The 16,789-nt window shown below is 31.1% G+C and overlaps 1 long non-coding RNA gene across 1 annotated transcript; it reads left to right on the top strand.

The window, feature by feature from the left end:
- The first annotated feature begins 7,116 nt into the window (after window positions 1-7,116).
- LOC128186981 (uncharacterized) lies at window positions 7,117-12,236 on the top strand. Its single transcript, XR_008244015.1, has 3 exons — window positions 7,117-7,703; window positions 8,521-8,556; window positions 12,152-12,236. It is a non-coding gene; the product is annotated as an uncharacterized LOC128186981 (long non-coding RNA).
- The last annotated feature ends 4,553 nt before the right edge of the window (window positions 12,237-16,789 follow it).

The following is a 16,789-nucleotide window of genomic DNA, read 5'->3' as shown; positions in this document are numbered from 1 at the left end:
ACGAATGACGCGTGATTTTTGTTTAACATTGAAACTCCCATAGACGATTTTAATTGAAATATTAAACCGGAAGAAGTCAACATATTTAAATGAAACTTGGAATGTATATCAATTTCTTCTACTTTAATAATGTCCAGCCATCAAATAAAATTTTAAAGGTCATTTGGATGTTTTTGTTTTTTCATCCCCCCTTTTCTAAATTTGTGGGCTTTATATTTCAAAAACGGTAAGATATAGATACTTGTCAACGCTTACAATTTAGTCACGCTAGACAAGGTACATCTAATTCTAAAATTTGAACGTTCAAACTTAAAAAATATACAAAACATTGCGGTTTCTTTAATTTTAAGAATTGTCCCTCTAGGTTCCGGAAGTTCCGGAACCGTAAGTCCAAAACCTTAGATTCCATAGATTGGAAGGTTTGCTGTATAACTGTTACATAATTGAATCAATATATCTGACAGCTTTTAAAAAATCGCTGTCAGAAAACTGTCTAGTATAATAATAAAAAAAGACGAAAACAATAGGTCTTTTCGACCGAAAGTCGAAAAGCCCTAAAAAGTTGAAAAAAAAAAACATGGTATTGGAGTTACCATAAATGAGTTGCATATTGCTAGCATATGAACACATGTATTGCCAAATAAATAACACAAGCAGTATACAGATATGATATGGCATAGCGCAAAGCAGTTAAATATTTACACACTACCCAAGTTATTATTCTGCATTGAAAGATAAAAAATACTTACATTTACCAAAAATATCCCCCATTCTAAATCCTTGCTCTTTGTAAAATGGCGTGGGTTTTTTTTTCAAAAATTCTGACCAACTTAGATAACGAAAAGCGCGGAAACTGTATAACTGGGATCGGCTACTTTCACCCTAGCTATGGCATCCCGCGAAATAATACACATTGAAAGGGAAAACCATATGCCCTTCCCTCTAAATATTTTCATATTTTTTTTACAGTTAGATGCATGTTTAATCAAACTGCATGTTTGTCATGTTCTGTCTCTTTGATATTTTAAAATTTAAAAAACAAATACAACAAACAGTATAAATATGAAAATCAATTTATCTGGAGGAGGGTTCAGACGGGGTCACGTGACCCCGTCTATTGGTTTACTGTCAGTCGAAGTCTCAAACCGGAAGGCACGCATGGAACACATGAATTGAGTCTACGCGTAAGAAAATAGTGCAGAAGGTTTTCATGCTTTTCAGTAAATATGTATTATAAAAACACGCATTAAATCTTTTTAAGTCCTCTGTTTTTTAACAAAATTATATTTAGAAAATAAACAAATAGTTTTATTGATCAAAATATTCTTGTTTGGGTTCAAATGTGGAATGAGTTACGTAACTGAATGCACAGCGCCGTTGACGATTCAGTTGGTGTACTAGCTCATTCATCAATAGAGAAAGTTGATGGTGGAATCAAAATAAATGTTCCTAAACGCAATGTGCCATTAAATTTTTGAAAAGTTGTGAATTTTATTTTGAATCTTTCACCTTAATACTACCAAACGTCATGCGCAAGCCGAAGTTAAAATCGGGACGGGTTATACACAGATGTTTTACAAATTAAATAGGTGTTTCATTGGCTTCCAGTCTACTTGCGGTTTGACTGCTGTTCGTCTCGAAAGGAATTTTGTACAAAGAAAATAAAAACAAGTCTGAATTAGCTTTCTCGTTCGTTGGCTCTTTAGTTGATTAAACTGAATTTAAGTTTTATACAATGCATTGTAAGCAAAATCTATAGTAGATTATACATTTTGGAAGACTGATACATCATATAATATATACAATCTTATCAATTGAAGAACCAAGTAAAATGTTAAGGTTCATGTTTTCCGGCTTAGTTGGAATCGGGCTTGGGGTGAATTACATTGTAAAATAATGCATTACATTACCATTACTTCATGAATTAGGGCATTAAATTACCATTTCTATTACTAAATTTTCTTGAAGTAATGCATTACATTACCATTACAGGAGTAAAGTAATGCATTACCATTACTTTGTGAAAAGTCAATAAGTTTTTAAAAAGTAATTTAAAAACTAAATAAAGAGTTTTTGTAAATGTTTCATAAATAAAACATGCTTAAAATATTTACAGGTTCATGTTCATGTTCACTATTTGGTTCAAATTTAATGACTTATACAAGATTGCTGTTGCACTTGTAGTTCTCAAAGTAAGGTTGGTCCCGTAACATTTACACGCTAATGGCGGAGTTGACAATCTCTGTTATATATGTCTCTGATTTTCGGAGTATGGTTTTTAATGAAAGTAGTGGTTGTATCGTAATTCGTGTAGGTGATGCACGTGTTTACACAAAAAAGTAGTAAGTGGCGAACGGATTTATTTTTACCTAATAATTTTGCATGAATCGCAAATGAAGAAAATGAAGAAAATCGTGTCAGATAAGTCGGTCTTAAAAATCAAAATGGCGACCATGACAAATCTTTTTATGGTCAAAGTTCTTGGAATCTTATTGTAAAAAAAATATTTCTAACGTCAGGTGCCTGTGTTTGTTATCGGTATACAAATGTTCACTTTGTTTGTTATCTCAGCAGTTTTCGGGGTTTTCATAAAACTTTTATTACGGACTGACGACGCAGAGGAAAGCTATAGTCCTTGGGAGGGGACTATAGCTTTCCTCTGCGTCCGTCAGTCCGTCTGTCCGTCCGTCCGTCTGTCTGTCCCACTTCAGTTTTCCAATTTTTTTTCTTTATGCGTTTGAGGAATAATATGAAATTTGCTGAACAGCTTCAAAATGTCAAACTACAGATCAAGTTTACACTTTTGTAGTGTCTGGTTGACATATTAATTTTTTATATTCCAATTTGTTAAAGTTCGGGTGCGATATTCTGCATAATAGTGCATTGTTTTCACATTTTCCACACACCGGTAGGGACGTTTATTGCTTATGCAATACTCCCAGAGTGCTTGTTTTACATAAAATACATAAAATTTTCTACAATTATGAAGGCCGGGATTGAGTAAAATTTAGACAAATTATCAGACAATTGCAAAAAAGCCGAATTTACATAGATTGTAACAACTAATTCAAACTCATAAATTTTGGAAACATATTCGAGGAAATCCAGGACAATTACAAATTCAATCTGTAAGACCCCGTCTTTCAGTACTCTCAGTACTTTGATTTAATAATGATATTTAATATACAGTGTTCTATAATGTAATTATTGCTTAACTTTTATTTTGTCCGTAGCATGCATATAAAAGAGAAAAACAATTCGATTATTTAGATGTTTTAAAAACGTTCTGCAAACATTGCCGGGGAATGTTTTTATCATGCTGTCTTATAACATTTTCATTCTGTATGATAAGCAGTCTTCTGACGATAAAGAAATATACATTTGAAATACCAATACAATAAAAGCAATTTTGGTCAGAATTACTAATTGACAGTGTTATAAAAACCAGAAATAAAACATTTTAGTAACACATTTTAGGAATGTTTTTATGCTTAATAACCATAACATTTTTCATAATGTTTTTACATTGTTGCCAAAACTAAACAGAAATGTTTTTAAAATGTTGTATTGATAATGTTTTCTTATAACATCCTTACAACCAAAATAAAATGTTTTTAAAACGTTCTAAAAATGTTTTTATGAAACCTTCTTGGAAATCAACCTTACAACCAAAATAAAATGTTATGAAAGCGTTTTGTGCTACCTGGGATGTGTATGATTATATAAACACACATGTTAAAATTGTATTTGAGCAGACATGCGCTCTATACTTCCGAATGCAAAATATAAAGATAAAAAAATGACAATATTTTCATTTGTTTGCAAATTTGCAGAAAATAGTACATTTTTGTGATATCAAAGATCAACAGCGAATGAGCAAAAATGACTAAAATCAAGATTAAATTGGGTTAAATTAGGTTAAAGGTTAAATTTAGGCATCCTCTGTATATTGATTTATGAACAGGGATGGGATCAATTACAATGGAAATTAATTAATCAAATTACAATTACATACTTAAATTCTTCAACTAGATTACCATTACCATTACAAGAGTTTTGAAATGTAATTAATTAAATTACAATTACTTTGCAGATGTAATTAATTAAATAACAAATTACATTTTCATCAAAATTTACTTTAACCATGATTTATCTACAACACATAAACATTTAAGGAGGTATGTGTATAATGTAAATAAAATTTCATCAAATTCAAAATACTTTCACTATTTGAGAATTTCCTTATAACTAGTACTCTGATAAGTAACAATTTTTGGAAAGAAAAAATATATATTTTGTTTTATTGTTTATTTCAAAACGCACGTCCCGGTAGTCACAACATGAAGGTGTCCCATACCACCTTAATATTCAATAAAAATTTGAAAGTCATATCTCCTAACCTACACCTTTCATGTCAACTAAAGTATTTCCTGCATGCAAAACTATTATATGAAAACTTTCTCCTTTGCATTTTTATCCACTATTTTTTTTTCTAAGTTATAAATACAATGCCAAAATACAGGTTAATCTCAAGTACAGGACAGACAATAATTGTTATTAAAACACAATTCACACCTGTTGTTCTATACCTGCATGTAATCATCAAATGTTTGCATTCAGGGAACAAACCCTGTGGACATGTTAGGCATCAAAAACTTAAAACCCATTTGAAGCCATGCATTCAGCTCTATATATTTTAGACTATCAATTACAACGCATGACTTGATAGTTTATATAATTTAGGTAACACTGATTTTGTTTGTAAATTAAACAGTGATTTTTTAAACTAATTCAATGATAATTGTCACACTAATTATTCTAATAAGAAGGGCAATAATAATTTCTGTGAAAAAAAGAGATCAAGCAAATCATCAAATTCATGTACTTAATTAAATTTTGGAAACTTATGATTAAATATTGAATCACTGATAAAATTCATTTTGAAAAATATTTAGAATGACATATATAACAATAGTTCAATGCTTTTTAGCTACTCTTCCTATCTTGACCTTGTGCCATTAACAGTGTGGGGAACAATGGGTAGTGGACAACTTTATATTTATATGAACATCAGTGTGTAATTGAATGTAATTGAAAAGTAATTGGAATTACATGCTTTTTTGAAAGTAATTAATTAAATTACCATTACATGTAATTGACAATTTGGCCAATTACACATTACTTTCAATTACATCAGAATTTGTAATAAATACACTCAATTACCAGTACAAATTACCATTACCCCATTCCTGTTTATGAAGATCTGATTTTGGTACGATACCATTTAAAAAATGGGGGCAGATATTGGATAATACATGTACCAAATATATAGTCCATTACAATTACAAAATAGCAATATATATTATATCTACGAGTTTAAGAAACATGAAATTAAACTGTATTAAACGAATCTACCAGTTTTGTTGATATACAATGAGAATAATTGCTTGTTAATATCATTGGATAATGACTTATCGTCCGTTTATTAAAGATGAGTAATAATTATATGAAAATGGTCTAGTTGTAGCAGATTTAGATAAAATTTGTTTCTAGCGATATCATAGCTGAGTATGCAATGATGTTTTAGCTTAGCATGTATTATGTCACTAGCTTGGGCTTTCCATGTGTAAAAAAAAGAGGGAGCTTTAGATATGTTTTAGAAATGTAAAATAAATTCTTAAATCTAAAAATTTTACAGAGGTTTTATTTCTTACTCCTATACTTCAAGTATTCCACAGCTGAATAATGTATGATACAAATGATTTCTGAAATAATTCTGTTCTCACCTAGAAAATCTATGATTTTTTTCACAATTTAATAAGATGGGAGAAGAAAGAAATAAAACTTCGACTGCAAAGCAAAGTTACCTATTTCTAAATAGGCTACGACAGTTTTGATGGTTTGTAAAAATACATTGTCAAGAAACTAAATAAAATAGCAATAAAATTGCTGATTTATTTAAATCACACACTTTAAACTTAACAATTTTAAAACTTTTTTTTAAAATATCATATGTTATTTTAGATGGTTAATAATATGATATATAGTTTCGTGTAGCTGTCAATCATTTTTAGTCAAGGGAGATAACTCGCGTTTCAGTTGATACTTTTTTCATCTGTAACCGATGGTCAAGACCGCGGCGGTCTTGATTTGCAGGACGAGTCTTTCGTGAGAGTACGCAGTTTTACCTGAGATCTGACTTTTTCAAACCGTTTTGCAATTTAGACCGCAGGGGTGCCTGGAAAATAGGGGATCCGTGTTGCCTGTATTGTAGTTCATGCCTCAGCTAACTACATATTAAGCTCTGTTATCTTTGATTATTTGTCTTCATGTTTCAAAACAAAACTACAGGGCATTTTTTTCATAACACAGAGAGAATTTGATTTATTGAGGTACAATATTTAGTATTTGATACTCTTTCAGTTTACACAGAGGCTACTCATCAAAAGCACCCCCCAAAAAACACGTACAGTTCTCTGTCGAACACTTTTGTAAAGAAATAATTGCAATAGTTAGTCATTCTAAGGTAAGAACCCTTAGACTATCATATATGATATTCTATTAAATGTATTTATGAAATATACATGAGTGTATATATAGATATATATAATTATAGGTTTATGTATCTGTTAATAGCTATAATTCAAAACCATCAAGTGTTTGTGTTTTCATATTAACGACACAACGCAGCTACGTTAAGGACCCCCATACCGTATGAAATAATTGCACTAAAACAGACTTCATTTCAGATGATTTATACAAACGTATTCCAATATGGCAATGATTAATATTATACATTATATTATTATTGATCTCTCCTACATTTTTCACCGGAAAACAGCCCGCTCATCAGCTGTGTAGCACGTGATACGTAAAAAAAGAGAACAACTTCATTTGTCGCAAAAGTTGAACGATATACGATATAAAGATAAAATTGTTAGTTACTTAAAAAGAATTAATTCCTTTATCTAAAAAGTGCTTGGGGCAACTAAAGCTGTACCAGCAACATGCTTAATTTTTGCATTGTTCGTTCAAGTTTAATAACTTCGTCGATAACTGATAAAGGTATATATGACTCTATGCTTCTGAAACGATTTTCAATCGCACTGATGATCACGATCAAGGGCAGATAATCTTACGTTGTAAAGCGCAAAAAATTTAAAGATTGGCGTCGTTCATTGTTGGTTATTTCTTATCTGCACAATTCAAACTTCACTATTGTTTTAAAAAACTCAAAATGGTTATCTAAAGCGGTTTATCGATAAATTTCAACAGCGATCGCCTTACTAAATCGAAACTAAGAATCAGATTAAAACATAAATATTGGACGGAGCTAACGTTATGAACGGTTAAGGGGTATTCATGAGCTGAAATCTATTGGAGGCCTTTACCTGACTGCAAAACTCACTTATATGACAGCTGTTAATTTGATAAAATTGTTTCAATCTCTACATTTGCCAAATTATATGAACAGAATGCTAATAATGTTATTATAACTTGTTTACAACAAAATGATTAAGCTTACAGTACTTGGTTTTTGTCTTTTTGTAACACATGCCAGTATTTACGAAGCGAAGTAGGTTGTTTAAATTATATATTGAAGCTTACTTTAATGTAAAATAAAATGTTCATGTTTTCATATCTTACAGCTATTGCTGAAAATGGTGAAGCACAGAGTACACAAGTTCCACTGCTTAAAGAAGGTAAGTAGTGATATGTCATTGAATTGGTCATTAATTGCTAGACTATTTCCTTTAAGAGAATCAACGATGTAGTTACATTTTATATAATGAAACAAATAAGTTTTGCAGACAGCATGCAGTGCTGTCCATTTTGGCCATGTATGGGCTATGGTACTCAGGTGACCAATAAGGCCTATGAGCCATGTGCCATGGAAGAAGTAGTCCGTATGATAAAAGAATATACATTAAAGGGGCATGGTCACGATTTGGGTCAAATTTTATTTTTGTTTTTATTATTTACAATGCTTTAGGAATGCATTTCTAATGATCAAATGAATTTTGAGAGTCTCTTGTAGAGTTATAAGCAAGATACAAAGCTCACAACTCTTTGTCATGTAAACAAGGCTCGTGCCCTGTTTGTGTTAACGTATGTTAAATTTACCAGTAAAAATCTTTTTCAAACTGATTTGTCTATCTATTAACCTTCAGTTCCAAACTTTTAACATATTTTTTGGTCTAAAACTGTAATTTTCACTTCAACATTCAAAATGTTAACAAAGGCTTTGTATTGTAAGCTCTGTAAATCGCTTATAACTCAACAAATGACAAAAAATTTAGGTTACATATTAAAAATACCTTAATGAAGCATTGTAAACATTAAAATCCGAGAAATAATTTTCGACCAAAATCGTGACCATGCCCCTTTAAATATCCTTCACAGTTGTACCTTTTTTTTTATTTTTTAAAACAATGAAGAAATATGTAAAAAAAAAAATGCAACATAGTAATCAGGAAGCAATGTTTTTTCTAACTTTTTTGTTATACATTGTAATTACAGATGTCAGACATGTCCAAGAAAATGAAACCAATTCAGGTATTTTATTTATACTCTCATCTGGCTTGTACTGTTTTAATGACTGTCAATCAAAACCATGCATGATTTAGAAAAACTGCTGACAATACTGAACTAGTTTTCCATATACTTTTACTGATAAGATCAATGTGAGCAAAGTTGTATGCATATACTAGAGAAAATTACTATTACCTTAATTTTCGTTGGGAATGATTCTTGGTGGAATGCTACCTTTCAGTCTCTCTCAAAGTTGTTTAAGATTATCTATTTTGGCTATCTATGATACAATAAACACTACAAACCAGTTTACTACCTAGTTAATTGCTGAATAAAGTCTTTTCAAGTAGAAAAAGTTGTATTGTTGCGATTTGAAACAAAACCTCAGCTGCAGAATCATAGGTTTAAGAACTCGCATAAAATAAGAAATTTACAGTAGATGATTATAAATTTAAGAAGTTAAGTTAAAATGCACTGAGTTAGAAACATAAAACATCCACTTACTAGGATAAACTCTAATTTAATAAAACACTTGAATACCTATGTAGTTTAGATCAATGCAGAATGATGTTGTGTTCAATTTGTTGCCCATTTTATGTCTTTGCTAGAATTTCAAATTGTTGCGATACCAGTAATCTCACACAATATCCTTAGGACCTTGATTTGTAGCTCACTCATGTTCAATAGTTAAAGTAGTTTTTCTGATTACTTATATGTAGCACCTGTCTGACCATTCGTAAAATTTTGAACATTTTCACTTTCCAGAACTACTCCTGGTACTGAGCCAAATTCAGCAAAACTTTGCATATATCATCCTTTGGTGAAAAGATTATTAAAGTTTATTTAAGGATTACGTTTACTCAGGGTTTGAGATTTTAAAAAATATTTTTACAAAGTTCAATATCCGAAGTCCAAAGTTGTTTTAAAAACACAAAATAACAACGTTATTAACAAATATCGATATTGTCATCCATGATTTGTTTATTTGAGGAAGATATGCTCCGACAAAGGTAGATTAAAATTGAAACAGAGGAAATTCGGACTAATTTTTTCATTTTCTTATTTTCTCCTAAAAACTTTCTGTTGCAGTGTAATTGCAAAAATTAAGTTTTTATTTTTTTTTTCATATCATTTTACATAAATTATGGTTGTATTTACTCGTCTATAAATTTACATCACTGGCTGGCACGCGATTGGAAAAATCTTTAAAATACATAAAATCGATTCAAGATAAAATATCTCAAAATTTTGATCATTGACCTTATATAATGTTAATGACAATATAATACAAACAAAAAATACTGTTTTAGGCAATCAATTGTTTGGATCTCCTATTAGTCAGTTTTTTGTAAAACTCGATCAAAAATAGGTACAATTTTGGAAATTGATAGAGGAAATTCGGACTAAATTAAACTTAAAATATGAACTTAAAACGATTAATTCAAATATAAAATTAGTAAAGCTATTCCTATTTTATCATTTCTCAACCTACAAATTGTTTTATTATTTTTAATAATTAAAAAATAAAGAAAACCTTGAATATGGTGGACAATTTTGACACATTTTGCCAATTTTTTCAAAAAACATTTAGAGGTCACTAGCAGAAAAAGTAGGTCATTGACCTAGTTATTTGAAAGTGAAAAATAGCACCACAATAGTGGGGCTACAATGAACAATAAGTAGTTTTTCGTTCCTATTAGTGGATTTTTTTTCACCCCTGAGTAAACGTAATCCTTAAGTTAAGGTGGCTCACTACAACTTGAAACAGTTTATCAAATCAGCAGAATATTTTTTTTTTATGAAAGATAGCGTGAAGCACGATTTACAAGACATCCATAAGTCAAATAGGCCAAAAAAAAATCATTTTTGATAAACAAATTATGCTTTCAAAAATGATTCGAACTCCTGATATGTGTTACACAAGACCGATACTTTAACCATTGAGCTATGATTATATTCAACAAAAGTGATATATACACACTATTCAACAGAATATGTAAACCATTATCTTTTGACATAGTATCATAAAAAGTATAAACCTTGATGAAGAGAGATACCTTAATATAACCAGCCTTCAATCTAGTTGATTCAAGGTTTTTTTAAAACGAATTGTCAGGTAGGGACTCCAATTGGTGTTCAAGTTCATATTATGAAGATATTTTGATTACAAAGGCTAATTATTTTTAGGGGTATCAATTTTATAGAATTTAGCAACTTCACTACATGTATAAGCATGCGCAGATCCAGAATTTTTTTCAGAGGGTGGATTCAAAGGGATTTTTTTCAGAGGGTGGATTCAAAGGGATTTTTTGTTTTCCAGGATTTGGGGGGATTCCAAGGCCCATTTTCAGGAATTTTACAATGTGAATTAAATAAATTAAAAATTTTGAGGAGGGAGTGTCAGGACACTCCACCCCACCCCCTTAGATCCACGCATGATAAGCAAGATTTATCACACTACGAAATTTTCTTATTTAATGTTTTATATGATTCATAATAGTGGTAATACTTGAAGTTATAAAAAATAATGAACCATCATGCACATACTTTTTTTCAAATCAGCAAACAATACTTGTTTGATGTCTTTGTTAATGGTTCCCTGCAATATTCATTTTCACAGAATTACATCATGTATAATACATGTATATTATTAAAAAACGATACAATTGTATACCATGGTTATGTAATAAATATTTTGTAACCCTTATAAACTTAACACAAAAGCCAATTTTTAGTGCTTAACCAGAAAAGACTAAAACCTGTAAAACAAAGAAAGGTATCTTGACAAATACTATTTGATCTTGGGTTGATTGAACTAAACAAAGTACATTCTAAAGATAGAATATTAATGTAGTCACATTTTTAAACTTAGAAGAGGTAACAAATACCAGCAATACTGGAGGTATTAAAGAAGACGGACAAAAAGGTAAATAGAATTAGAGTGTGTTTATTATCTAACAGAATAGCTTACTCATCCTTTTGGAGAAAATATTTAATTAAGGCAGTTGAATGCCTTTTTTATTTGGAACTGAGTCAACACTAAGAACAGAGTAAAATATTCGAAAGTCCAGCTGTTTCTTGTTCTAAATGATACATTTAATCATCAAAATTGAAAGGGGCTATTTTTAAGGGGGGGGGGTCAGTTTATGGAATTAAGAAACATAACTATATTATATGTCAGCATGCGCGGATCCAGAACATTTTTCCAGGGAGGGGGGTTCTGAAGGATAATATTGTTTTCCAGGGGGGTCCAAGGCCTGTTTTCAGGAATTGCACAATATGAATTTAATAAATTTGAGTTTTCCAGGCAAAGGGGCCCGGGATCCCCCTTTTTAGAAATGCGCGTGATAAGAAAGATTCACCACACTAGGAACTTTCTTATTCAATACTTTATGTTATTTATAATAATGGTAATTCTTTAATTTATGAGAAAAATGATGAAATCATGCACAAACTTTTTAGTTTCAAAGCAACAAACAACATATCTATATTAAATATTAATTGTTTAATGTAATATTCATTTACATAGATTAACATCATGTATAGTATTTGATTAAATTAAGATACAAGTGAATATGGTTATGTTATGAATATTTTGTAACATTTGTATACTTTATAGAAAAGCCAGATTTTTGGGCTCTACATGAAAAGACAAAAACAAAGAAAGGTAACTTGACAAATACAATTTGATCTTGTGTTGATTATCTAAACAAAAGACATTTTAAAGATAGACTATCAATGTAGCCACATTTTTAAACTTAGAAAAGGTAACAAATACCAGCAATACTGGAGGTATTAAAGAAGAAGAACAAAAATGTAAATAGAATAAGAGTGTGTTAATTATCTAACAGAATAGCTTTTAATCTTTTTAGATAAACTTCTATAGAAGCACATATTTTTGTCGAGTCAAAATGTTGCTTTTAAACGAAATAAGATTTCGCTGGCATTTCATTTTGTCACATCGTAATAAACTCTATATTCATTAACATTTGGGTTAAAAAGATCGTCATTAATTTAATTTCATTGATTTATACTGCAACGAAAATAACAAAATTTAATCCTCAACGAATATTTCTGATTTTACAGTATTTTATTCAGACAGCTTGATGCCTATTTTTATTTGGATCTAAATCAACACTAAGAACAGAGAAAAATTAAAAAGTCCGGCTATTTCTTGTCGTATCCTAATACCAGAATGGTTTAATACACAAACATCCAGCAGAAATTCAACTAGGTCTTGTGAAAATCCCTTCTGTGTTTAAATTCTAAAAGATATTAATAAGATTTAAAAATGTTTCATTTTTATCTCGTTTACCCCATTAGCAAAAATCTGAGTATAAAATTCATAATTCTGAGGAGAAACGTTTTACTCGAAATACATGTAAAATTTCATTACAGTGTATGATATCATATCTGAAATACACTGATATATAAAAAGGTAGTTTATACTCTATTCCAAGATTTTTATTTATCACAATTTCCTAACTTATTCAATATCTATAAATGCATTTCGGTTTAAATGATAATTGATCTACTAGTATAAATAAGTCTTAAGATTTTTCTTTTGAAACACCTCTAATAAAATGTGAGGATAAAGAATGCAGAAATATATTTCAAAATAAATATTTATGGAAACTTGCATTGCAAATGACAATGAATTATCAGGGTGGTAATCTTGAAAAATTGTGCAAAGTGTTCCAAAAACTTTCAATGGATAAAATATGTCAAATTTAAATACCCTTACGAAATATGTTTTTCTTCTTGTCAATATCTTTAAATAAGAAGAGATTAGATGTCAATAAAGAATCGCTGATAGATTAAATTAGCTTTTTGCAAAAATTAAAGATATATCCATCTCTTTAAAGCTTAAATTATGGTATTAACTAGCTTAAACTTTTTCAAGCTAATATTAACATATTTCTTCCTCCTTTTTTTTAAATTTAATGCATTACTATATTAAACAGCACCCTTTTGACAAGCATGATATCAACTGATTTTGTTTGACTAGCTAATTAATACTGTTGTATATTTGCTTTGCGTGTGTATGGTATACATACTGATTTGTTATATGTGTAATGATAAGTATACTGTTGTAACCGGAGTGTAACTTGGACATGGATTCGGTAATAAGAATTTTCTAAAAATTCTCGAAGTGTTTGTCATTATTTTGCATATACATATTTTTTTTATTCTTATACATTTTGTAAATGCAAAAAGCTTTGAGGTTTTTTCAAATGAACACCTCGATGGCAATTAAATGATGATTTTTGTTCTCTAAATATCCTACAAGATAGAAGACGAAGAGAGCAGAAATATGCCATTGTACTACTGTATTACTGTTTACTGTGGAATCATTAGTGTTTGTAGGGGACCAATGTTCATGGCTTTCGTGGATAATCCTTGCCTACGAATTTACATCTCCATGAGTTTATATACATTTGTTTGATACTTATTAAAATTATCCAGAACTTGCTATCAACGAAATACAACCCCACGAACCAGGAATATTTTGGCTGCCCATAAATATTGACCCCCACAAATAAAAATGATTCAACAGTTAACTGTATTTAGTAATAATTTTCAATATACATAATTACTTTACAATGTATATCAATAATGGGTACCATGCCATTCATTATGTCTAGTATTGTCAAGTAATGGGGGAGCGTGGGGTATGTGAGCTAGTTTGCTTACCTTTTTCTTTCATTTTATCTTTGGAAGGAGACCAATTTTGTTCAGTTCAGTTTGATTTATTTTACTCAAAACCATAGAATGAGGAATATGAACAAAAATAACATATTTACGTATATATTCAGTATCACTGCAAATTGGTGAAAGTGTTTAAAGTTTTTAGATAATTGGTTTGCATTGAAAATAGATTAATAATGTAATAGGCAAAAAAATCAGACCAGGCAGGGTTAAAAGGCTAGGTCACAATTTTGGTCAGTCTTTTAGCTCACCTTAGCTGAAAGCTCAAGTGAGCTTTTCTGATCAGTGGTCACATTATGTCTGTCGTCCGTCTGTCCATAAACTTTTCACATTTTTAACATCTTCTCAAGAACTACCAGGCCATTTTTAACCAAACTTGGCACAAATCAACTTTAGGCAAAGGGGGTTCAACGTTGCGAAAATTAAGGGCCACACCCTTTTTCAAGATGAGATAATTAGAAATTAATGAAAAAATTTGAGAAATTTTCAAAAATCTTCTTCTCAAGAACCATAAGACCAGAAAAGAGGACACTTGTGTGAAGCATCCTTAGGTAGTGTAGATACAAAGTAGTGAAAATCATGACCCTTTGGGGTAGGGTGGGGCCACAATGGGGGGTCAAAGTATTACATAGGAATATATAGAGTAAATCTTTAAAAATCTTCTTCTCAGAAACTAATCAGCCAGGAAAGCTGAAACTTGTGTGGAAGCATCCTCCGGTTGTGTAGATTCAAAGTAGTGGAAATCATGACCCTTGGGGGTAGGATGGGGCCACAATCAGGGGTCTAAGTTTTACATAGGAATATATAGAGTAAATCTTTAAAAATCTTCTTCTCAGAAACTAATCAGCCAGGAAAGCTGAAACTTGTGTGGAAGCATCCTCAGGTAGTGTAGATTCAAAGTTGTGAAAATCATGATCCTTGCGGGTAGAGTGAGGCCACAATGGGGGGTGTTAAAGTTTTATATAGGAATATAAAGAGTAAATCTTTAAAAATCTTCTTCTTAGAAACTAATCATCCAGGAAAGCTGTAACTTGTGTGGAAGCATCCTCAAGTAGTGTAGATACAAAGTTGTGAAAATCAGGATCCTTGGGGGTAGGATGGGGCCACAATGGGTCGTCGAAGTTTTACATAGGAATATATAGAGTAAATCTTTAAAAATCTTCTTCTCAGAAACTAATCAGCCAGGAAAGCTGTAACTTGTGTGGAAGCATCCTCAGGTTGTGTTGATTCAACGTTGTGAAAATCATGAACCTTGGGGGTAGGGTGGGGCCACAATGGGGGGTCTAAGTTTTACATAGGAATATATAGAGTAAATCTTTAAAAATCTTCTTCTCAGAAACTAATCAACCAGGAAAGAGGAAAGCTGAAACTTGTGTGGAAGCATCCTTAGGTAGTGTAGATTCAAAGTAGTGAAAATCATGACCCTTGGGGAAAGGGTGGGGTCACAATGGGGGGTCGAAGTTTTACATAGGAATATATAGAGTAAATCTTTAAAAATCTTCTTCTCAGAAACTAATCGGCCAGGAAAGCTGAAACTTGTGTGGAAGCATCCTCAGGCGGTGTAGATTCAAAGTAGTGAAAATCATGACCCTTGGGGGTAGGATGGGGCCACAATCAGGGGTCTAAGTTTTACATAGGAATATATAGAGTAAATCTTTAAAAATCTTCTTCTCAGAAACTAATCAGCCAGGAAAGCTGAAACTTGTGTGGAAGCATTCTCAGGTAGTGTAGATTCAAAGTTGTGAAAATCATGATCCTTGGGGGTAGGATGGGGCCATAATAGAGGGGTGTTAAAGTTTAACATAGGAATATATAGAGTAAATCTTTAAAAATCTTCTCAGAAACTAATCAGCAAGGAAAGCTGAAACTTGTGTGGAAGTATCCTCAGGTAGTGTAGATTCAAAGTTGTGAAAATCATGATCCTTGGGGGTAGGATGGGGCCACAATGGGTGGTCGAAGTTTTACATAGGAATATATAGAGTAAATCTTTAAAAATCTTCTTCTCAGAAACTAATCAGCAAGGAAAGCTGAAACTTGTGTGGAAGTATCCTCAGGTAGTGTAGATTCAAAGTTGTGAAAATCATGATCCTTGGGGTAGGATGGGGCCACATGGGGGGTGTTAAAGTTTTACATAGGAATATATAGAGTAAATCTTTAAAAATCTTCTTCTCAGAAACTAATCAGCCAGATGATTTTTAATAATTGTTCAGACTTTGGCTTCAGGACAATTCTTTGGCCTCACAAAAAGGTTCAGAGCTTGATTTAGCTTTATATCCCATATATAAACAATTGTTAAGGATCTTCTTCAGAACTGCAATACTCACATGTGATATGACTATAAAATCATCTTGTTAGAAAAGTGACTAATGATTATAAACAGAAGAATATCAAGGGGGGAAATGGATTTTATTTATACAGGATCTACATGTATTATTGTACATTGTCCAGATAATTTGTATTATGACTCCATAAACTTATTTTATCATACCTATTGTTCCTCAGGTGAGCGATGTGGCCCATGGGTCTTTTGTTTTTCTTTATTATTGTT

The sequence above is a fragment of the Crassostrea angulata genome, chromosome 6 (genome assembly GCF_025612915.1).
Source record: "Crassostrea angulata isolate pt1a10 chromosome 6, ASM2561291v2, whole genome shotgun sequence".
Lineage (NCBI taxonomy): Eukaryota > Metazoa > Mollusca > Bivalvia > Ostreida > Ostreidae > Magallana > Magallana angulata.
Note: the sequence above shows the minus strand (reverse complement) of the source record. Positions and strands in the feature narration are given on the sequence as shown.